General features: G+C 52.3%; 28 non-coding genes across 28 annotated transcripts; 9 read left to right on the top strand and 19 right to left on the bottom strand.

Annotated features, from left to right (window-relative positions):
* Positions 1-721: 721 nt before the first annotated feature.
* On the bottom strand, positions 722-793 carry TRNAE-CUC (transfer RNA glutamic acid (anticodon CUC)). The gene has a single exon. It is a non-coding gene; the product is annotated as a tRNA-Glu (tRNA).
* A 618-nt stretch (positions 794-1,411) lies between these two features.
* Positions 1,412-1,483, bottom strand: TRNAE-UUC (transfer RNA glutamic acid (anticodon UUC)). The gene has a single exon. It is a non-coding gene; the product is annotated as a tRNA-Glu (tRNA).
* Positions 1,484-1,726: 243 nt separating this feature from the next.
* On the top strand, positions 1,727-1,809 carry TRNAL-UAA (transfer RNA leucine (anticodon UAA)). Its single transcript has one exon. It is a non-coding gene; the product is annotated as a tRNA-Leu (tRNA).
* Positions 1,810-2,903: 1,094 nt separating this feature from the next.
* TRNAE-CUC (transfer RNA glutamic acid (anticodon CUC)) lies at positions 2,904-2,975 on the bottom strand. Its single transcript has one exon. It is a non-coding gene; the product is annotated as a tRNA-Glu (tRNA).
* Positions 2,976-3,593: 618 nt separating this feature from the next.
* TRNAE-UUC (transfer RNA glutamic acid (anticodon UUC)) lies at positions 3,594-3,665 on the bottom strand. Its single transcript has one exon. It is a non-coding gene; the product is annotated as a tRNA-Glu (tRNA).
* A 243-nt stretch (positions 3,666-3,908) lies between these two features.
* Positions 3,909-3,991, top strand: TRNAL-UAA (transfer RNA leucine (anticodon UAA)). Its single transcript has one exon. It is a non-coding gene; the product is annotated as a tRNA-Leu (tRNA).
* A 1,094-nt stretch (positions 3,992-5,085) lies between these two features.
* Positions 5,086-5,157, bottom strand: TRNAE-CUC (transfer RNA glutamic acid (anticodon CUC)). The gene has a single exon. It is a non-coding gene; the product is annotated as a tRNA-Glu (tRNA).
* A 618-nt stretch (positions 5,158-5,775) lies between these two features.
* Positions 5,776-5,847, bottom strand: TRNAE-UUC (transfer RNA glutamic acid (anticodon UUC)). The gene has a single exon. It is a non-coding gene; the product is annotated as a tRNA-Glu (tRNA).
* A 243-nt stretch (positions 5,848-6,090) lies between these two features.
* Positions 6,091-6,173, top strand: TRNAL-UAA (transfer RNA leucine (anticodon UAA)). The gene has a single exon. It is a non-coding gene; the product is annotated as a tRNA-Leu (tRNA).
* Positions 6,174-7,267: 1,094 nt separating this feature from the next.
* TRNAE-CUC (transfer RNA glutamic acid (anticodon CUC)) lies at positions 7,268-7,339 on the bottom strand. The gene has a single exon. It is a non-coding gene; the product is annotated as a tRNA-Glu (tRNA).
* A 618-nt stretch (positions 7,340-7,957) lies between these two features.
* On the bottom strand, positions 7,958-8,029 carry TRNAE-UUC (transfer RNA glutamic acid (anticodon UUC)). The gene has a single exon. It is a non-coding gene; the product is annotated as a tRNA-Glu (tRNA).
* A 243-nt stretch (positions 8,030-8,272) lies between these two features.
* Positions 8,273-8,355, top strand: TRNAL-UAA (transfer RNA leucine (anticodon UAA)). The gene has a single exon. It is a non-coding gene; the product is annotated as a tRNA-Leu (tRNA).
* Positions 8,356-9,449: 1,094 nt separating this feature from the next.
* On the bottom strand, positions 9,450-9,521 carry TRNAE-CUC (transfer RNA glutamic acid (anticodon CUC)). Its single transcript has one exon. It is a non-coding gene; the product is annotated as a tRNA-Glu (tRNA).
* A 618-nt stretch (positions 9,522-10,139) lies between these two features.
* On the bottom strand, positions 10,140-10,211 carry TRNAE-UUC (transfer RNA glutamic acid (anticodon UUC)). Its single transcript has one exon. It is a non-coding gene; the product is annotated as a tRNA-Glu (tRNA).
* Positions 10,212-10,454: 243 nt separating this feature from the next.
* TRNAL-UAA (transfer RNA leucine (anticodon UAA)) lies at positions 10,455-10,537 on the top strand. The gene has a single exon. It is a non-coding gene; the product is annotated as a tRNA-Leu (tRNA).
* A 1,094-nt stretch (positions 10,538-11,631) lies between these two features.
* TRNAE-CUC (transfer RNA glutamic acid (anticodon CUC)) lies at positions 11,632-11,703 on the bottom strand. The gene has a single exon. It is a non-coding gene; the product is annotated as a tRNA-Glu (tRNA).
* A 618-nt stretch (positions 11,704-12,321) lies between these two features.
* TRNAE-UUC (transfer RNA glutamic acid (anticodon UUC)) lies at positions 12,322-12,393 on the bottom strand. Its single transcript has one exon. It is a non-coding gene; the product is annotated as a tRNA-Glu (tRNA).
* A 243-nt stretch (positions 12,394-12,636) lies between these two features.
* On the top strand, positions 12,637-12,719 carry TRNAL-UAA (transfer RNA leucine (anticodon UAA)). The gene has a single exon. It is a non-coding gene; the product is annotated as a tRNA-Leu (tRNA).
* A 1,094-nt stretch (positions 12,720-13,813) lies between these two features.
* On the bottom strand, positions 13,814-13,885 carry TRNAE-CUC (transfer RNA glutamic acid (anticodon CUC)). The gene has a single exon. It is a non-coding gene; the product is annotated as a tRNA-Glu (tRNA).
* Positions 13,886-14,503: 618 nt separating this feature from the next.
* TRNAE-UUC (transfer RNA glutamic acid (anticodon UUC)) lies at positions 14,504-14,575 on the bottom strand. The gene has a single exon. It is a non-coding gene; the product is annotated as a tRNA-Glu (tRNA).
* A 243-nt stretch (positions 14,576-14,818) lies between these two features.
* On the top strand, positions 14,819-14,901 carry TRNAL-UAA (transfer RNA leucine (anticodon UAA)). Its single transcript has one exon. It is a non-coding gene; the product is annotated as a tRNA-Leu (tRNA).
* Positions 14,902-15,995: 1,094 nt separating this feature from the next.
* Positions 15,996-16,067, bottom strand: TRNAE-CUC (transfer RNA glutamic acid (anticodon CUC)). The gene has a single exon. It is a non-coding gene; the product is annotated as a tRNA-Glu (tRNA).
* A 618-nt stretch (positions 16,068-16,685) lies between these two features.
* TRNAE-UUC (transfer RNA glutamic acid (anticodon UUC)) lies at positions 16,686-16,757 on the bottom strand. The gene has a single exon. It is a non-coding gene; the product is annotated as a tRNA-Glu (tRNA).
* A 243-nt stretch (positions 16,758-17,000) lies between these two features.
* Positions 17,001-17,083, top strand: TRNAL-UAA (transfer RNA leucine (anticodon UAA)). The gene has a single exon. It is a non-coding gene; the product is annotated as a tRNA-Leu (tRNA).
* A 1,094-nt stretch (positions 17,084-18,177) lies between these two features.
* TRNAE-CUC (transfer RNA glutamic acid (anticodon CUC)) lies at positions 18,178-18,249 on the bottom strand. The gene has a single exon. It is a non-coding gene; the product is annotated as a tRNA-Glu (tRNA).
* Positions 18,250-18,867: 618 nt separating this feature from the next.
* TRNAE-UUC (transfer RNA glutamic acid (anticodon UUC)) lies at positions 18,868-18,939 on the bottom strand. The gene has a single exon. It is a non-coding gene; the product is annotated as a tRNA-Glu (tRNA).
* Positions 18,940-19,182: 243 nt separating this feature from the next.
* On the top strand, positions 19,183-19,265 carry TRNAL-UAA (transfer RNA leucine (anticodon UAA)). The gene has a single exon. It is a non-coding gene; the product is annotated as a tRNA-Leu (tRNA).
* A 1,094-nt stretch (positions 19,266-20,359) lies between these two features.
* TRNAE-CUC (transfer RNA glutamic acid (anticodon CUC)) lies at positions 20,360-20,431 on the bottom strand. Its single transcript has one exon. It is a non-coding gene; the product is annotated as a tRNA-Glu (tRNA).
* Between the last annotated feature and the right edge of the window lie 503 nt (positions 20,432-20,934).

Below are 20,934 nucleotides of genomic sequence, written 5' to 3'. Positions count from 1 at the left end.
TGCAAAGGGTTCTCCACAGGCCTCTGGGAAAGAAATTGAGCAGAGTTTCCTGCCCCGCCTCCTCTCGCCTTCCGAACGGGCTTCCAAACGGGCAATGCCCTGACGGGTCCCCCACAACCTATCCTGCCCATGCCCACACCCCTGTATATGAGGGTGACCCATGTCCCTCACCCTCCATGCTCGAATGGAAGGCCTGTGTGTCCTGAGGGGAGCACCAGACAGGCATCTCTCAGGCCAGGCAGACACCTGCAGTACCTGTTAAGCTCCAAAGCCTGTACATTCCCAAGATGCAACAGGTCACTATGCAAATCAGGCAGCCCTTGCCACACCCTCCCCGCCTCTGGCCTCTGCCGCTTTCCGTACGTGCAGCTCAGCTTTTTCTTACCCAGAGGCAGACTTCCGTTTTAGCAAACAGGTGGGTTGCAGTGGGTCCAGGACGCCATTTGGAGACAAAGCCTGCGGCCCAGTCAAAGGAGGACTACCTGCCACAGGCCATGGGGTCAGAAGCCTACAAAAGGAAGCGCGCCTCGGAATACAGGATCTCACTTGCTCAAGAGCCTTGCCTCCCACCATGGGAAGCAGCTCTAAAGGAACCTTGCGAAAATCATATTTTGAGCGATACTGCGTCATGCTAGGCAAATTGTGAGTCAGAAAAGCAACTTCATTTTGAGAAGCCCTGACCTACGGGAAGGAAAAGCTTTCAAGGTCAGAAGAGGGACTTTTCCCTGACCGGGAATCGAACCCGGGCCGCGGCGGTGAGAGCGCCGAATCCTAACCACTAGACCACCAGGGAGCCCAGAGCCGTGCAGCAAAAGTTCATACACTGCTCTCCGAGTGACAAAGCTCATGGGGGCTGAAAACATATTTTATTCTACAGCAAATATGAATCGGAACTTAATCCTCATGATGCCACCAGACTGCCTGTCACTTCCAGGCACAGGCCATCCTCTCCCCCTTGCTACTGAACCGATGAATTCCTGCACAATCAGGATCCCCGGGAAAACCCAAGAGGGACACCTAGTGGCTGCTGATGGCGCACAGACAGCTGGTACACCTTCTCTCACCTATCTCGTTATTCAGCTTGCTGGAAGAATACATTGCGCTTAAGCGATTCAAGAGTGCAAAGGAGAAGAGTGCTCCAAAGTAGATGTATGCATCACAGCAGGGTTTTCCAGCAATTTACCTTTCTGTTGAGCTGGTACTGCACTTCACGCCAACATAGAGCACCTGACTGGGTGGGGGACTGCGTGCGCACAAAGGTGGCTTAGGTCAATGGGGGCAAAGCAACCTGGGGCACAGGAGAACAAGCCCAATTCCTCCGCTTTCATCTATTGGGAGGGGTGCCTTTTTAAAGACCTTCTTTTAAAAAAGATACACAGACAAATTAAGCAATCTATGCTTTAGAGGGATCTTCCCTGACCGGGAATCGAACCCGGGCCGCGGCGGTGAAAGCGCCGAATCCTAGCCACTAGACCACCAGGGAGTAGATGCTCTAGTGTAACTGCCTTGCTCACCCCCTTATTGTGACTAAGCTAACTCCAATATAAAAATTAACGGTAAGGTCCGAGTGGGAGAAAGTTAGGTGTCACACAGTGTGTTTGTTATAAGCAATTACTTTTAACCTCCTGCAAAAGCCTTTTAACTCTGCAATCACCTCTTGCTGGACAGCTGGTGCTACAGTAGCAAGCATAAAAAGGGAGTTGAAGAAAGTAAATCCTTGGGTCTCACCAGGGTGGCCGAGTGGTTAAGGCGTTGGACTTAAGATCCAATGGACGTTTGTCCGCATGGGTTCGAGCCCCATTCCTGGTATGGGTTTTCAGCAGGTTTGTAGGAACGTGCAGATGCTTTTGAAAAGCATTTTCCTCCGCCCTCCTCGGCCTCCCACTGCCCCTCCCCAACGGTCCCCATTCAAGCCTCAGGTGTGGAGTCTGCTGCTACTCTTCTACCAGCATGGATGCTTCCCAGAGCAATGAAGTGCCATCTACACAGAGCCCCTGCCTAGAGAAATACACCTCCTATGTCTTTTTCCACTATAGGGAGCAGGAGAAACTGATTGCTTCCTGGGCAACATGGGTCTGCCACTAGAATTTGCAGATTTCTCCCCTTTTTTTGATTTACGCCTACAGGCTCTCCCTTCCCAGTGGAGCAGGATCTGCTGATGCAGGCCCGGCTGGCTCAAACGTGCAAAGGGTTCTCCACAGGCCTCTGGGAAAGAAATTGAGCAGAGTTTCCTGCCCCGCCTCCTCTCGCCTTCCGAACGGGCTTCCAAACGGGCAATGCCCTGACGGGTCCCCCACAACCTATCCTGCCCATGCCCACACCCCTGTATATGAGGGTGACCCATGTCCCTCACCCTCCATGCTCGAATGGAAGGCCTGTGTGTCCTGAGGGGAGCACCAGACAGGCATCTCTCAGGCCAGGCAGACACCTGCAGTACCTGTTAAGCTCCAAAGCCTGTACATTCCCAAGATGCAACAGGTCACTATGCAAATCAGGCAGCCCTTGCCACACCCTCCCCGCCTCTGGCCTCTGCCGCTTTCCGTACGTGCAGCTCAGCTTTTTCTTACCCAGAGGCAGACTTCCGTTTTAGCAAACAGGTGGGTTGCAGTGGGTCCAGGACGCCATTTGGAGACAAAGCCTGCGGCCCAGTCAAAGGAGGACTACCTGCCACAGGCCATGGGGTCAGAAGCCTACAAAAGGAAGCGCGCCTCGGAATACAGGATCTCACTTGCTCAAGAGCCTTGCCTCCCACCATGGGAAGCAGCTCTAAAGGAACCTTGCGAAAATCATATTTTGAGCGATACTGCGCCATGCTAGGCAAATTGTGAGTCAGAAAAGCAACTTCATTTTGAGAAGCCCTGACCTACGGGAAGGAAAAGCTTTCAAGGTCAGAAGAGGGACTTTTCCCTGACCGGGAATCGAACCCGGGCCGCGGCGGTGAGAGCGCCGAATCCTAACCACTAGACCACCAGGGAGCCCAGAGCCGTGCAGCAAAAGTTCATACACTGCTCTCCGAGTGACAAAGCTCATGGGGGCTGAAAACATATTTTATTCTACAGCAAATATGAATCGGAACTTAATCCTCATGATGCCACCAGACTGCCTGTCACTTCCAGGCACAGGCCATCCTCTCCCCCTTGCTACTGAACCGATGAATTCCTGCACAATCAGGATCCCTGGGAAAACCCAAGAGGGACACCTAGTGGCTGCTGATGGCGCACAGACAGCTGGTACACCTTCTCTCACCTATCTCGTTATTCAGCTTGCTGGAAGAATACATTGCGCTTAAGCGATTCAAGAGTGCAAAGGAGAAGAGTGCTCCAAAGTAGATGTATGCATCACAGCAGGGTTTTCCAGCAATTTACCTTTCTGTTGAGCTGGTACTGCACTTCACGCCAACATAGAGCACCTGACTGGGTGGGGGACTGCGTGCGCACAAAGGTGGCTTAGGTCAATGGGGGCAAAGCAACCTGGGGCACAGGAGAACAAGCCCCATTCCTCCGCTTTCATCTATTGGGAGGGGTGCCTTTTTAAAGACCTTCTTTTAAAAAAGATACACAGACAAATTAAGCAATCTATGCTTTAGAGGGATCTTCCCTGACCAGGAATCGAACCCGGGCCGCGGCGGTGAAAGCGCCGAATCCTAGCCACTAGACCACCAGGGAGTAGATGCTCTAGTGTGCCTGCCTTGCTCACCCCCTTATTGTGACTAAGCTAACTCCAATATAAAAATTAACGGTAAGGTCCGAGTGGGAGAAAGTTAGGTGTCACACAGTGTGTTTGTTATAAGCAATTACTTTTAACCTCCTGCAAAAGCCTTTTAACTCTGCAATCACCTCTTGCTGGACAGCTGGTGCTACAGCAGCAAGCATAAAAAGGGAGTTGAAGAAAGTAAATCCTTGGGTCTCACCAGGGTGGCCGAGTGGTTAAGGCGTTGGACTTAAGATCCAATGGACGTTTGTCCGCATGGGTTCGAGCCCCATTCCTGGAATGGGTTTTCAGCAGGTTTGTAGGAACGTGCAGATGCTTTTGAAAAGCATTTTCCTCCGCCCTCCTCGGCCTCCCACTGCCCCTCCCCAACAGTCCCCATTCAAGCCTCAGGTGTGGAGTCTGCTGCTACTCTTCTACCAGCATGGATGCTTCCCAGAGCAATGAAGTGCCATCTACACAGAGCCCCTGCCTAGAGAAATACACCTCCTATGTCTTTTTCCACTATAGGGAGCAGGAGAAACTGATTGCTTCCTGGGCAACATGGGTCTGCCGCTAGAATTTGCAGATTTCTCCCCTTTTTTTGATTTACGCCTACAGGCTCTCCCTTCCCAGTGGAGCAGGATCTGCTGATGCAGGCCCGGCTGGCTCAAACGTGCAAAGGGTTCTCCACAGGCCTCTGGGAAAGAAATTGAGCAGAGTTTCCTGCCCCGCCTCCTCTCGCCTTCCGAACGGGCTTCCAAACGGGCAATGCCCTGACGGGTCCCCCACAACCTATCCTGCCCATGCCCACACCCCTGTATATGAGGGTGACCCATGTCCCTCACCCTCCATGCTCGAATGGAAGGCCTGTGTGTCCTGAGGGGAGCACCAGACAGGCATCTCTCAGGCCAGGCAGACACCTGCAGTACCTGTTAAGCTCCAAAGCCTGTACATTCCCAAGATGCAACAGGTCACTATGCAAATCAGGCAGCCCTTGCCACACCCTCCCCGCCTCTGGCCTCTGCCGCTTTCCGTACGTGCAGCTCAGCTTTTTCTTACCCAGAGGCAGACTTCCGTTTTAGCAAACAGGTGGGTTGCAGTGGGTCCAGGACGCCATTTGGAGACAAAGCCTGCGGCCCAGTCAAAGGAGGACTACCTGCCACAGGCCATGGGGTCAGAAGCCTACAAAAGGAAGCGCGCCTCGGAATACAGGATCTCACTTGCTCAAGAGCCTTGCCTCCCACCATGGGAAGCAGCTCTAAAGGAACCTTGCGAAAATCATATTTTGAGCGATACTGCGTCATGCTAGGCAAATTGTGAGTCAGAAAAGCAACTTCATTTTGAGAAGCCCTGACCTACGGGAAGGAAAAGCTTTCAAGGTCAGAAGAGGGACTTTTCCCTGACCGGGAATCGAACCCGGGCCGCGGCGGTGAGAGCGCCGAATCCTAACCACTAGACCACCAGGGAGCCCAGAGCCGTGCAGCAAAAGTTCATACACTGCTCTCCGAGTGACAAAGCTCATGGGGGCTGAAAACATATTTTATTCTACAGCAAATATGAATCGGAACTTAATCCTCATGATGCCACCAGACTGCCTGTCACTTCCAGGCACAGGCCATCCTCTCCCCCTTGCTACTGAACCGATGAATTCCTGCACAATCAGGATCCCCGGGAAAACCCAAGAGGGACACCTAGTGGCTGCTGATGGCGCACAGACAGCTGGTACACCTTCTCTCACCTATCTCGTTATTCAGCTTGCTGGAAGAATACATTGCGCTTAAGCGATTCAAGAGTGCAAAGGAGAAGAGTGCTCCAAAGTAGATGTATGCATCACAGCAGGGTTTTCCAGCAATTTACCTTTCTGTTGAGCTGGTACTGCACTTCACGCCAACATAGAGCACCTGACTGGGTGGGGGACTGCGTGCGCACAAAGGTGGCTTAGGTCAATGGGGGCAAAGCAACCTGGGGCACAGGAGAACAAGCCCAATTCCTCCGCTTTCATCTATTGGGAGGGGTGCCTTTTTAAAGACCTTCTTTTAAAAAAGATACACAGACAAATTAAGCAATCTATGCTTTAGAGGGATCTTCCCTGACCGGGAATCGAACCCGGGCCGCGGCGGTGAAAGCGCCGAATCCTAGCCACTAGACCACCAGGGAGTAGATGCTCTAGTGTAACTGCCTTGCTCACCCCCTTATTGTGACTAAGCTAACTCCAATATAAAAATTAACGGTAAGGTCCGAGTGGGAGAAAGTTAGGTGTCACACAGTGTGTTTGTTATAAGCAATTACTTTTAACCTCCTGCAAAAGCCTTTTAACTCTGCAATCACCTCTTGCTGGACAGCTGGTGCTACAGTAGCAAGCATAAAAAGGGAGTTGAAGAAAGTAAATCCTTGGGTCTCACCAGGGTGGCCGAGTGGTTAAGGCGTTGGACTTAAGATCCAATGGACGTTTGTCCGCATGGGTTCGAGCCCCATTCCTGGTATGGGTTTTCAGCAGGTTTGTAGGAACGTGCAGATGCTTTTGAAAAGCATTTTCCTCCGCCCTCCTCGGCCTCCCACTGCCCCTCCCCAACGGTCCCCATTCAAGCCTCAGGTGTGGAGTCTGCTGCTACTCTTCTACCAGCATGGATGCTTCCCAGAGCAATGAAGTGCCATCTACACAGAGCCCCTGCCTAGAGAAATACACCTCCTATGTCTTTTTCCACTATAGGGAGCAGGAGAAACTGATTGCTTCCTGGGCAACATGGGTCTGCCACTAGAATTTGCAGATTTCTCCCCTTTTTTTGATTTACGCCTACAGGCTCTCCCTTCCCAGTGGAGCAGGATCTTCTGATGCAGGCCCGGCTGGCTCAAACGTGCAAAGGGTTCTCCACAGGCCTCTGGGAAAGAAATTGAGCAGAGTTTCCTGCCCCGCCTCCTCTCGCCTTCCGAACGGGCTTCCAAACGGGCAATGCCCTGACGGGTCCCCCACAACCTATCCTGCCCATGCCCACACCCCTGTATATGAGGGTGACCCATGTCCCTCACCCTCCATGCTCGAATGGAAGGCCTGTGTGTCCTGAGGGGAGCACCAGACAGGCATCTCTCAGGCCAGGCAGACACCTGCAGTACCTGTTAAGCTCCAAAGCCTGTACATTCCCAAGATGCAACAGGTCACTATGCAAATCAGGCAGCCCTTGCCACACCCTCCCCGCCTCTGGCCTCTGCCGCTTTCCGTACGTGCAGCTCAGCTTTTTCTTACCCAGAGGCAGACTTCCGTTTTAGCAAACAGGTGGGTTGCAGTGGGTCCAGGACGCCATTTGGAGACAAAGCCTGCGGCCCAGTCAAAGGAGGACTACCTGCCACAGGCCATGGGGTCAGAAGCCTACAAAAGGAAGCGCGCCTCGGAATACAGGATCTCACTTGCTCAAGAGCCTTGCCTCCCACCATGGGAAGCAGCTCTAAAGGAACCTTGCGAAAATCATATTTTGAGCGATACTGCGTCATGCTAGGCAAATTGTGAGTCAGAAAAGCAACTTCATTTTGAGAAGCCCTGACCTACGGGAAGGAAAAGCTTTCAAGGTCAGAAGAGGGACTTTTCCCTGACCGGGAATCGAACCCGGGCCGCGGCGGTGAGAGCGCCGAATCCTAACCACTAGACCACCAGGGAGCCCAGAGCCGTGCAGCAAAAGTTCATACACTGCTCTCCGAGTGACAAAGCTCATGGGGGCTGAAAACATATTTTATTCTACAGCAAATATGAATCGGAACTTAATCCTCATGATGCCACCAGACTGCCTGTCACTTCCAGGCACAGGCCATCCTCTCCCCCTTGCTACTGAACCGATGAATTCCTGCACAATCAGGATCCCTGGGAAAACCCAAGAGGGACACCTAGTGGCTGCTGATGGCGCACAGACAGCTGGTACACCTTCTCTCACCTATCTCGTTATTCAGCTTGCTGGAAGAATACATTGCGCTTAAGCGATTCAAGAGTGCAAAGGAGAAGAGTGCTCCAAAGTAGATGTATGCATCACAGCAGGGTTTTCCAGCAATTTACCTTTCTGTTGAGCTGGTACTGCACTTCACGCCAACATAGAGCACCTGACTGGGTGGGGGACTGCGTGCGCACAAAGGTGGCTTAGGTCAATGGGGGCAAAGCAACCTGGGGCACAGGAGAACAAGCCCCATTCCTCCGCTTTCATCTATTGGGAGGGGTGCCTTTTTAAAGACCTTCTTTTAAAAAAGATACACAGACAAATTAAGCAATCTATGCTTTAGAGGGATCTTCCCTGACCGGGAATCGGACCCGGGCCGCGGCGGTGAAAGCGCCGAATCCTAGCCACTAGACCACCAGGGATTAGATGCTCTAGTGTGCCTGCCTTGCTCACCCCCTTATTGTGACTAAGCTAACTCCAATATAAAAATTAACGGTAAGGTCCGAGTGGGAGAAAGTTAGGTGTCACACAGTGTGTTTGTTATAAGCAATTACTTTTAACCTCCTGCAAAAGCCTTTTAACTCTGCAATCACCTCTTGCTGGACAGCTGGTGCTACAGCAGCAAGCATAAAAAGGGAGTTGAAGAAAGTAAATCCTTGGGTCTCACCAGGGTGGCCGAGTGGTTAAGGCGTTGGACTTAAGATCCAATGGACGTTTGTCCGCATGGGTTCGAGCCCCATTCCTGGAATGGGTTTTCAGCAGGTTTGTAGGAACGTGCAGATGCTTTTGAAAAGCATTTTCCTCCGCCCTCCTCGGCCTCCCACTGCCCCTCCCCAACAGTCCCCATTCAAGCCTCAGGTGTGGAGTCTGCTGCTACTCTTCTACCAGCATGGATGCTTCCCAGAGCAATGAAGTGCCATCTACACAGAGCCCCTGCCTAGAGAAATACACCTCCTATGTCTTTTTCCACTATAGGGAGCAGGAGAAACTGATTGCTTCCTGGGCAACATGGGTCTGCCGCTAGAATTTGCAGATTTCTCCCCTTTTTTTGATTTACGCCTACAGGCTCTCCCTTCCCAGTGGAGCAGGATCTGCTGATGCAGGCCCGGCTGGCTCAAACGTGCAAAGGGTTCTCCACAGGCCTCTGGGAAAGAAATTGAGCAGAGTTTCCTGCCCCGCCTCCTCTCGCCTTCCGAACGGGCTTCCAAACGGGCAATGCCCTGACGGGTCCCCCACAACCTATCCTGCCCATGCCCACACCCCTGTATATGAGGGTGACCCATGTCCCTCACCCTCCATGCTCGAATGGAAGGCCTGTGTGTCCTGAGGGGAGCACCAGACAGGCATCTCTCAGGCCAGGCAGACACCTGCAGTACCTGTTAAGCTCCAAAGCCTGTACATTCCCAAGATGCAACAGGTCACTATGCAAATCAGGCAGCCCTTGCCACACCCTCCCCGCCTCTGGCCTCTGCCGCTTTCCGTACGTGCAGCTCAGCTTTTTCTTACCCAGAGGCAGACTTCCGTTTTAGCAAACAGGTGGGTTGCAGTGGGTCCAGGACGCCATTTGGAGACAAAGCCTGCGGCCCAGTCAAAGGAGGACTACCTGCCACAGGCCATGGGGTCAGAAGCCTACAAAAGGAAGCGCGCCTCGGAATACAGGATCTCACTTGCTCAAGAGCCTTGCCTCCCACCATGGGAAGCAGCTCTAAAGGAACCTTGCGAAAATCATATTTTGAGCGATACTGCGTCATGCTAGGCAAATTGTGAGTCAGAAAAGCAACTTCATTTTGAGAAGCCCTGACCTACGGGAAGGAAAAGCTTTCAAGGTCAGAAGAGGGACTTTTCCCTGACCGGGAATCGAACCCGGGCCGCGGCGGTGAGAGCGCCGAATCCTAACCACTAGACCACCAGGGAGCCCAGAGCCGTGCAGCAAAAGTTCATACACTGCTCTCCGAGTGACAAAGCTCATGGGGGCTGAAAACATATTTTATTCTACAGCAAATATGAATCGGAACTTAATCCTCATGATGCCACCAGACTGCCTGTCACTTCCAGGCACAGGCCATCCTCTCCCCCTTGCTACTGAACCGATGAATTCCTGCACAATCAGGATCCCCGGGAAAACCCAAGAGGGACACCTAGTGGCTGCTGATGGCGCACAGACAGCTGGTACACCTTCTCTCACCTATCTCGTTATTCAGCTTGCTGGAAGAATACATTGCGCTTAAGCGATTCAAGAGTGCAAAGGAGAAGAGTGCTCCAAAGTAGATGTATGCATCACAGCAGGGTTTTCCAGCAATTTACCTTTCTGTTGAGCTGGTACTGCACTTCACGCCAACATAGAGCACCTGACTGGGTGGGGGACTGCGTGCGCACAAAGGTGGCTTAGGTCAATGGGGGCAAAGCAACCTGGGGCACAGGAGAACAAGCCCAATTCCTCCGCTTTCATCTATTGGGAGGGGTGCCTTTTTAAAGACCTTCTTTTAAAAAAGATACACAGACAAATTAAGCAATCTATGCTTTAGAGGGATCTTCCCTGACCGGGAATCGAACCCGGGCCGCGGCGGTGAAAGCGCCGAATCCTAGCCACTAGACCACCAGGGAGTAGATGCTCTAGTGTAACTGCCTTGCTCACCCCCTTATTGTGACTAAGCTAACTCCAATATAAAAATTAACGGTAAGGTCCGAGTGGGAGAAAGTTAGGTGTCACACAGTGTGTTTGTTATAAGCAATTACTTTTAACCTCCTGCAAAAGCCTTTTAACTCTGCAATCACCTCTTGCTGGACAGCTGGTGCTACAGTAGCAAGCATAAAAAGGGAGTTGAAGAAAGTAAATCCTTGGGTCTCACCAGGGTGGCCGAGTGGTTAAGGCGTTGGACTTAAGATCCAATGGACGTTTGTCCGCATGGGTTCGAGCCCCATTCCTGGTATGGGTTTTCAGCAGGTTTGTAGGAACGTGCAGATGCTTTTGAAAAGCATTTTCCTCCGCCCTCCTCGGCCTCCCACTGCCCCTCCCCAACGGTCCCCATTCAAGCCTCAGGTGTGGAGTCTGCTGCTACTCTTCTACCAGCATGGATGCTTCCCAGAGCAATGAAGTGCCATCTACACAGAGCCCCTGCCTAGAGAAATACACCTCCTATGTCTTTTTCCACTATAGGGAGCAGGAGAAACTGATTGCTTCCTGGGCAACATGGGTCTGCCACTAGAATTTGCAGATTTCTCCCCTTTTTTTGATTTACGCCTACAGGCTCTCCCTTCCCAGTGGAGCAGGATCTTCTGATGCAGGCCCGGCTGGCTCAAACGTGCAAAGGGTTCTCCACAGGCCTCTGGGAAAGAAATTGAGCAGAGTTTCCTGCCCCGCCTCCTCTCGCCTTCCGAACGGGCTTCCAAACGGGCAATGCCCTGACGGGTCCCCCACAACCTATCCTGCCCATGCCCACACCCCTGTATATGAGGGTGACCCATGTCCCTCACCCTCCATGCTCGAATGGAAGGCCTGTGTGTCCTGAGGGGAGCACCAGACAGGCATCTCTCAGGCCAGGCAGACACCTGCAGTACCTGTTAAGCTCCAAAGCCTGTACATTCCCAAGATGCAACAGGTCACTATGCAAATCAGGCAGCCCTTGCCACACCCTCCCCGCCTCTGGCCTCTGCCGCTTTCCGTACGTGCAGCTCAGCTTTTTCTTACCCAGAGGCAGACTTCCGTTTTAGCAAACAGGTGGGTTGCAGTGGGTCCAGGACGCCATTTGGAGACAAAGCCTGCGGCCCAGTCAAAGGAGGACTACCTGCCACAGGCCATGGGGTCAGAAGCCTACAAAAGGAAGCGCGCCTCGGAATACAGGATCTCACTTGCTCAAGAGCCTTGCCTCCCACCATGGGAAGCAGCTCTAAAGGAACCTTGCGAAAATCATATTTTGAGCGATACTGCGTCATGCTAGGCAAATTGTGAGTCAGAAAAGCAACTTCATTTTGAGAAGCCCTGACCTACGGGAAGGAAAAGCTTTCAAGGTCAGAAGAGGGACTTTTCCCTGACCGGGAATCGAACCCGGGCCGCGGCGGTGAGAGCGCCGAATCCTAACCACTAGACCACCAGGGAGCCCAGAGCCGTGCAGCAAAAGTTCATACACTGCTCTCCGAGTGACAAAGCTCATGGGGGCTGAAAACATATTTTATTCTACAGCAAATATGAATCGGAACTTAATCCTCATGATGCCACCAGACTGCCTGTCACTTCCAGGCACAGGCCATCCTCTCCCCCTTGCTACTGAACCGATGAATTCCTGCACAATCAGGATCCCTGGGAAAACCCAAGAGGGACACCTAGTGGCTGCTGATGGCGCACAGACAGCTGGTACACCTTCTCTCACCTATCTCGTTATTCAGCTTGCTGGAAGAATACATTGCGCTTAAGCGATTCAAGAGTGCAAAGGAGAAGAGTGCTCCAAAGTAGATGTATGCATCACAGCAGGGTTTTCCAGCAATTTACCTTTCTGTTGAGCTGGTACTGCACTTCACGCCAACATAGAGCACCTGACTGGGTGGGGGACTGCGTGCGCACAAAGGTGGCTTAGGTCAATGGGGGCAAAGCAACCTGGGGCACAGGAGAACAAGCCCCATTCCTCCGCTTTCATCTATTGGGAGGGGTGCCTTTTTAAAGACCTTCTTTTAAAAAAGATACACAGACAAATTAAGCAATCTATGCTTTAGAGGGATCTTCCCTGACCGGGAATCGAACCCGGGCCGCGGCGGTGAAAGCGCCGAATCCTAGCCACTAGACCACCAGGGAGTAGATGCTCTAGTGTGCCTGCCTTGCTCACCCCCTTATTGTGACTAAGCTAACTCCAATATAAAAATTAACGGTAAGGTCCGAGTGGGAGAAAGTTAGGTGTCACACAGTGTGTTTGTTATAAGCAATTACTTTTAACCTCCTGCAAAAGCCTTTTAACTCTGCAATCACCTCTTGCTGGACAGCTGGTGCTACAGCAGCAAGCATAAAAAGGGAGTTGAAGAAAGTAAATCCTTGGGTCTCACCAGGGTGGCCGAGTGGTTAAGGCGTTGGACTTAAGATCCAATGGACGTTTGTCCGCATGGGTTCGAGCCCCATTCCTGGAATGGGTTTTCAGCAGGTTTGTAGGAACGTGCAGATGCTTTTGAAAAGCATTTTCCTCCGCCCTCCTCGGCCTCCCACTGCCCCTCCCCAACAGTCCCCATTCAAGCCTCAGGTGTGGAGTCTGCTGCTACTCTTCTACCAGCATGGATGCTTCCCAGAGCAATGAAGTGCCATCTACACAGAGCCCCTGCCTAGAGAAATACACCTCCTATGTCTTTTTCCACTATAGGGAGCAGGAGAAACTGATTGCTTCCTGGGCAACATGGGTCTGCCGCTAGAATTTGCAGATTTCTCCCCTTTTTTTGATTTACGCCTACAGGCTCTCCCTTCCCAGTGGAGCAGGATCTGCTGATGCAGGCCCGGCTGGCTCAAACGTGCAAAGGGTTCTCCACAGGCCTCTGGGAAAGAAATTGAGCAGAGTTTCCTGCCCCGCCTCCTCTCGCCTTCCGAACGGGCTTCCAAACGGGCAATGCCCTGACGGGTCCCCCACAACCTATCCTGCCCATGCCCACACCCCTGTATATGAGGGTGACCCATGTCCCTCACCCTCCATGCTCGAATGGAAGGCCTGTGTGTCCTGAGGGGAGCACCAGACAGGCATCTCTCAGGCCAGGCAGACACCTGCAGTACCTGTTAAGCTCCAAAGCCTGTACATTCCCAAGATGCAACAGGTCACTATGCAAATCAGGCAGCCCTTGCCACACCCTCCCCGCCTCTGGCCTCTGCCGCTTTCCGTACGTGCAGCTCAGCTTTTTCTTACCCAGAGGCAGACTTCCGTTTTAGCAAACAGGTGGGTTGCAGTGGGTCCAGGACGCCATTTGGAGACAAAGCCTGCGGCCCAGTCAAAGGAGGACTACCTGCCACAGGCCATGGGGTCAGAAGCCTACAAAAGGAAGCGCGCCTCGGAATACAGGATCTCACTTGCTCAAGAGCCTTGCCTCCCACCATGGGAAGCAGCTCTAAAGGAACCTTGCGAAAATCATATTTTGAGCGATACTGCGTCATGCTAGGCAAATTGTGAGTCAGAAAAGCAACTTCATTTTGAGAAGCCCTGACCTACGGGAAGGAAAAGCTTTCAAGGTCAGAAGAGGGACTTTTCCCTGACCGGGAATCGAACCCGGGCCGCGGCGGTGAGAGCGCCGAATCCTAACCACTAGACCACCAGGGAGCCCAGAGCCGTGCAGCAAAAGTTCATACACTGCTCTCCGAGTGACAAAGCTCATGGGGGCTGAAAACATATTTTATTCTACAGCAAATATGAATCGGAACTTAATCCTCATGATGCCACCAGACTGCCTGTCACTTCCAGGCACAGGCCATCCTCTCCCCCTTGCTACTGAACCGATGAATTCCTGCACAATCAGGATCCCCGGGAAAACCCAAGAGGGACACCTAGTGGCTGCTGATGGCGCACAGACAGCTGGTACACCTTCTCTCACCTATCTCGTTATTCAGCTTGCTGGAAGAATACATTGCGCTTAAGCGATTCAAGAGTGCAAAGGAGAAGAGTGCTCCAAAGTAGATGTATGCATCACAGCAGGGTTTTCCAGCAATTTACCTTTCTGTTGAGCTGGTACTGCACTTCACGCCAACATAGAGCACCTGACTGGGTGGGGGACTGCGTGCGCACAAAGGTGGCTTAGGTCAATGGGGGCAAAGCAACCTGGGGCACAGGAGAACAAGCCCAATTCCTCCGCTTTCATCTATTGGGAGGGGTGCCTTTTTAAAGACCTTCTTTTAAAAAAGATACACAGACAAATTAAGCAATCTATGCTTTAGAGGGATCTTCCCTGACCGGGAATCGAACCCGGGCCGCGGCGGTGAAAGCGCCGAATCCTAGCCACTAGACCACCAGGGAGTAGATGCTCTAGTGTAACTGCCTTGCTCACCCCCTTATTGTGACTAAGCTAACTCCAATATAAAAATTAACGGTAAGGTCCGAGTGGGAGAAAGTTAGGTGTCACACAGTGTGTTTGTTATAAGCAATTACTTTTAACCTCCTGCAAAAGCCTTTTAACTCTGCAATCACCTCTTGCTGGACAGCTGGTGCTACAGTAGCAAGCATAAAAAGGGAGTTGAAGAAAGTAAATCCTTGGGTCTCACCAGGGTGGCCGAGTGGTTAAGGCGTTGGACTTAAGATCCAATGGACGTTTGTCCGCATGGGTTCGAGCCCCATTCCTGGTATGGGTTTTCAGCAGGTTTGTAGGAACGTGCAGATGCTTTTGAAAAGCATTTTCCTCCGCCCTCCTCGGCCTCCCACTGCCCCTCCCCAACGGTCCCCATTCAAGCCTCAGGTGTGGAGTCTGCTGCTACTCTTCTACCAGCATGGATGCTTCCCAGAGCAATGAAGTGCCATCTACACAGAGCCCCTGCCTAGAGAAATACACCTCCTATGTCTTTTTCCACTATAGGGAGCAGGAGAAACTGATTGCTTCCTGGGCAACATGGGTCTGCCACTAGAATTTGCAGATTTCTCCCCTTTTTTTGATTTACGCCTACAGGCTCTCCCTTCCCAGTGGAGCAGGATCTGCTGATGCAGGCCCGGCTGGCTCAAACGTGCAAAGGGTTCTCCACAGGCCTCTGGGAAAGAAATTGAGCAGAGTTTCCTGCCCCGCCTCCTCTCGCCTTCCGAACGGGCTTCCAAACGGGCAATGCCCTGACGGGTCCCCCACAACCTATCCTGCCCATGCCCACACCCCTGTATATGAGGGTGACCCATGTCCCTCACCCTCCATGCTCGAATGGAAGGCCTGTGTGTCCTGAGGGGAGCACCAGACAGGCATCTCTCAGGCCAGGCAGACACCTGCAGTACCTGTTAAGCTCCAAAGCCTGTACATTCCCAAGATGCAACAGGTCACTATGCAAATCAGGCAGCCCTTGCCACACCCTCCCCGCCTCTGGCCTCTGCCGCTTTCCGTACGTGCAGCTCAGCTTTTTCTTACCCAGAGGCAGACTTCCGTTTTAGCAAACAGGTGGGTTGCAGTGGGTCCAGGACGCCATTTGGAGACAAAGCCTGCGGCCCAGTCAAAGGAGGACTACCTGCCACAGGCCATGGGGTCAGAAGCCTACAAAAGGAAGCGCGCCTCGGAATACAGGATCTCACTTGCTCAAGAGCCTTGCCTCCCACCATGGGAAGCAGCTCTAAAGGAACCTTGCGAAAATCATATTTTGAGCGATACTGCGCCATGCTAGGCAAATTGTGAGTCAGAAAAGCAACTTCATTTTGAGAAGCCCTGACCTACGGGAAGGAAAAGCTTTCAAGGTCAGAAGAGGGACTTTTCCCTGACCGGGAATCGAACCCGGGCCGCGGCGGTGAGAGCGCCGAATCCTAACCACTAGACCACCAGGGAGCCCAGAGCCGTGCAGCAAAAGTTCATACACTGCTCTCCGAGTGACAAAGCTCATGGGGGCTGAAAACATATTTTATTCTACAGCAAATATGAATCGGAACTTAATCCTCATGATGCCACCAGACTGCCTGTCACTTCCAGGCACAGGCCATCCTCTCCCCCTTGCTACTGAACCGATGAATTCCTGCACAATCAGGATCCCTGGGAAAACCCAAGAGGGACACCTAGTGGCTGCTGATGGCGCACAGACAGCTGGTACACCTTCTCTCACCTATCTCGTTATTCAGCTTGCTGGAAGAATACATTGCGCTTAAGCGATTCAAGAGTGCAAAGGAGAAGAGTGCTCCAAAGTAGATGTATGCATCACAGCAGGGTTTTCCAGCAATTTACCTTTCTGTTGAGCTGGTACTGCACTTCACGCCAACATAGAGCACCTGACTGGGTGGGGGACTGCGTGCGCACAAAGGTGGCTTAGGTCAATGGGGGCAAAGCAACCTGGGGCACAGGAGAACAAGCCCCATTCCTCCGCTTTCATCTATTGGGAGGGGTGCCTTTTTAAAGACCTTCTTTTAAAAAAGATACACAGACAAATTAAGCAATCTATGCTTTAGAGGGATCTTCCCTGACCAGGAATCGAACCCGGGCCGCGGCGGTGAAAGCGCCGAATCCTAGCCACTAGACCACCAGGGAGTAGATGCTCTAGTGTGCCTGCCTTGCTCACCCCCTTATTGTGACTAAGCTAACTCCAATATAAAAATTAACGGTAAGGTCCGAGTGGGAGAAAGTTAGGTGTCACACAGTGTGTTTGTTATAAGCAATTACTTTTAACCTCCTGCAAAAGCCTTTTAACTCTGCAATCACCTCTTGCTGGACAGCTGGTGCTACAGCAGCAAGCATAAAAAGGGAGTTGAAGAAAGTAAATCCTTGGGTCTCACCAGGGTGGCCGAGTGGTTAAGGCGTTGGACTTAAGATCCAATGGACGTTTGTCCGCATGGGTTCGAGCCCCATTCCTGGAATGGGTTTTCAGCAGGTTTGTAGGAACGTGCAGATGCTTTTGAAAAGCATTTTCCTCCGCCCTCCTCGGCCTCCCACTGCCCCTCCCCAACAGTCCCCATTCAAGCCTCAGGTGTGGAGTCTGCTGCTACTCTTCTACCAGCATGGATGCTTCCCAGAGCAATGAAGTGCCATCTACACAGAGCCCCTGCCTAGAGAAATACACCTCCTATGTCTTTTTCCACTATAGGGAGCAGGAGAAACTGATTGCTTCCTGGGCAACATGGGTCTGCCGCTAGAATTTGCAGATTTCTCCCCTTTTTTTGATTTACGCCTACAGGCTCTCCCTTCCCAGTGGAGCAGGATCTGCTGATGCAGGCCCGGCTGGCTCAAACGTGCAAAGGGTTCTCCACAGGCCTCTGGGAAAGAAATTGAGCAGAGTTTCCTGCCCCGCCTCCTCTCGCCTTCCGAACGGGCTTCCAAACGGGCAATGCCCTGACGGGTCCCCCACAACCTATCCTGCCCATGCCCACACCCCTGTATATGAGGGTGACCCATGTCCCTCACCCTCCATGCTCGAATGGAAGGCCTGTGTGTCCTGAGGGGAGCACCAGACAGGCATCTCTCAGGCCAGGCAGACACCTGCAGTACCTGTTAAGCTCCAAAGCCTGTACATTCCCAAGATGCAACAGGTCACTATGCAAATCAGGCAGCCCTTGCCACACCCTCCCCGCCTCTGGCCTCTGCCGCTTTCCGTACGTGCAGCTCAGCTTTTTCTTACCCAGAGGCAGACTTCCGTTTTAGCAAACAGGTGGGTTGCAGTGGGTCCAGGACGCCATTTGGAGACAAAGCCTGCGGCCCAGTCAAAGGAGGACTACCTGCCACAGGCCATGGGGTCAGAAGCCTACAAAAGGAAGCGCGCCTCGGAATACAGGATCTCACTTGCTCAAGAGCCTTGCCTCCCACCATGGGAAGCAGCTCTAAAGGAACCTTGCGAAAATCATATTTTGAGCGATACTGCGTCATGCTAGGCAAATTGTGAGTCAGAAAAGCAACTTCATTTTGAGAAGCCCTGACCTACGGGAAGGAAAAGCTTTCAAGGTCAGAAGAGGGACTTTTCCCTGACCGGGAATCGAACCCGGGCCGCGGCGGTGAGAGCGCCAAATCCTAACCACTAGACCACCAGGGAGCCCAGAGCCGTGCAGCAAAAGTTCATACACTGCTCTCCGAGTGACAAAGCTCATGGGGGCTGAAAACATATTTTATTCTACAGCAAATATGAATCGGAACTTAATCCTCATGATGCCACCAGACTGCCTGTCACTTCCAGGCACAGGCCATCCTCTCCCCCTTGCTACTGAACCGATGAATTCCTGCACAATCAGGATCCCCGGGAAAACCCAAGAGGGACACCTAGTGGCTGCTGATGGCGCACAGACAGCTGGTACACCTTCTCTCACCTATCTCGTTATTCAGCTTGCTGGAAGAATACATTGCGCTTAAGCGATTCAAGAGTGCAAAGGAGAAGAGTGCTCCAAAGTAGATGTATGCATCACAGCAGGGTTTTCCAGCAATTTACCTTTCTGTTGAGCTGGTACTGCACTTCACGCCAACATAGAGCACCTGACTGGGTGGGGGACTGCGTGCGCACAAAGGTGGCTTAGGTCAATGGGGGCAAAGCAACCTGGGGCACAGGAGAACAAGCCCCATTCCTCCGCTTTCATCTATTGGGAGGGGTGCCTTTTTAAAGACCTTCTTTTAAAAAAGATACACAGACAAATTAAGCAATCTATGCTTTAGAGGGATCTTCCCTGACCGGGAATCGAACCCGGGCCGCGGCGGTGAAAGCGCCAAATCCTAGCCACTAGACCACCAGGGAGTAGATGCTCTAGTGTGCCTGCCTTGCTCACCCCCTTATTGTGACTAAGCTAACTCCAATATAAAAATTAACGGTAAGGTCCGAGTGGGAGAAAGTTAGGTGTCACACAGTGTGTTTGTTATAAGCAATTACTTTTAACCTCCTGCAAAAGCCTTTTAACTCTGCAATCACCTCTTGCTGGACAGCTGGTGCTACAGCAGCAAGCATAAAAAGGGAGTTGAAGAAAGTAAATCCTTGGGTCTCACCAGGGTGGCCGAGTGGTTAAGGCGTTGGACTTAAGATCCAATGGACGTTTGTCCGCATGGGTTCGAGCCCCATTCCTGGTATGGGTTTTCAGCAGGTTTGTAGGAACGTGCAGATGCTTTTGAAAAGCATTTTCCTCCGCCCTCCTCGGCCTCCCACTGCCCCTCCCCAACAGTCCCCATTCAAGCCTCAGGTGTGGAGTCTGCTGCTACTCTTCTACCAGCATGGATGCTTCCCAGAGCAATGAAGTGCCATCTACACAGAGCCCCTGCCTAGAGAAATACACCTCCTATGTCTTTTTCCACTATAGGGAGCAGGAGAAACTGATTGCTTCCTGGGCAACATGGGTCTGCCACTAGAATTTGCAGATTTCTCCCCTTTTTTTGATTTACGCCTACAGGCTCTCCCTTCCCAGTGGAGCAGGATCTGCTGATGCAGGCCCGGCTGGCTCAAACGTGCAAAGGGTTCTCCACAGGCCTCTGGGAAAGAAATTGAGCAGAGTTTCCTGCCCCGCCTCCTCTCGCCTTCCGAACGGGCTTCCAAACGGGCAATGCCCTGACGGGTCCCCCACAACCTATCCTGCCCATGCCCACACCCCTGTATATGAGGGTGACCCATGTCCCTCACCCTCCATGCTCGAATGGAAGGCCTGTGTGTCCTGAGGGGAGCACCAGACAGGCATCTCTCAGGCCAGGCAGACACCTGCAGTACCTGTTAAGCTCCAAAGCCTGTACATTCCCAAGATGCAACACGTCACTATGCAAATCAGGCAGCCCTTGCCACACCCTCCCCGCCTCTGGCCTCTGCCGCTTTCCGTACGTGCAGCTCAGCTTTTTCTTACCCAGAGGCAGACTTCCGTTTTAGGAAACAGGTGGGTTGCAGTGGGTCCAGGACGCCATTTGGAGACAAAGCCTGCGGCCCAGTCAAAGGAGGACTACCTGCCACAGGCCATGGGGTCAGAAGCCTACAAAAGGAAGCGCGCCTCGGAATACAGGATCTCACTTGCTCAAGAGCCTTGCCTCCCACCATGGGAAGCAGCTCTAAAGGAACCTTGCGAAAATCATATTTTGAGCGATACTGCGTCATGCTAGGCAAATTGTGAGTCAGAAAAGCAACTTCATTTTGAGAAGCCCTGACCTACGGGAAGGAAAAGCTTTCAAGGTCAGAAGAGGGACTTTTCCCTGACCGGGAATCGAACCCGGGCCGCGGCGGTGAGAGCGCCGAATCCTAACCACTAGACCACCAGGGAGCCCAGAGCCGTGCAGCAAAAGTTCATACACTGCTCTCCGAGTGACAAAGCTCATGGGGGCTGAAAACATATTTTATTCTACAGCAAATATGAATCGGAACTTAATCCTCATGATGCCACCAGACTGCCTGTCACTTCCAGGCACAGGCCATCCTCTCCCCCTTGCTACTGAACCGATGAATTCCTGCACAATCAGGATCCCCGGGAAAACCCAAGAGGGACACCTAGTGGCTGCTGATGGCGCACAGACAGCTGGTACACCTTCTCTCACCTATCTCGTTATTCAGCTTGCTGGAAGAATACATTGCGCTTAAGCGATTCAAGAGTGCAAAGGAGAAGAGTGCTCCAAAGTAGATGTATGCATCACAGCAGGGTTTTCCAGCAATTTACCTTTCTGTTGAGCTGGTACTGCACTTCACGCCAACATAGAGCACCTGACTGGGTGGGGGACTGCGTGCGCACAAAGGTGGCTTAGGTCAATGGGGGCAAAGCAACCTGGGGCA

The sequence above is a fragment of the Lissotriton vulgaris genome, chromosome 4_1, assembly GCF_964263255.1.
Source record: "Lissotriton vulgaris chromosome 4_1, aLisVul1.2, whole genome shotgun sequence".
Classification (NCBI taxonomy): Eukaryota; Metazoa; Chordata; class Amphibia; order Caudata; family Salamandridae; genus Lissotriton; species Lissotriton vulgaris.
This window is presented reverse-complemented; position numbering and strand designations above follow the sequence as displayed.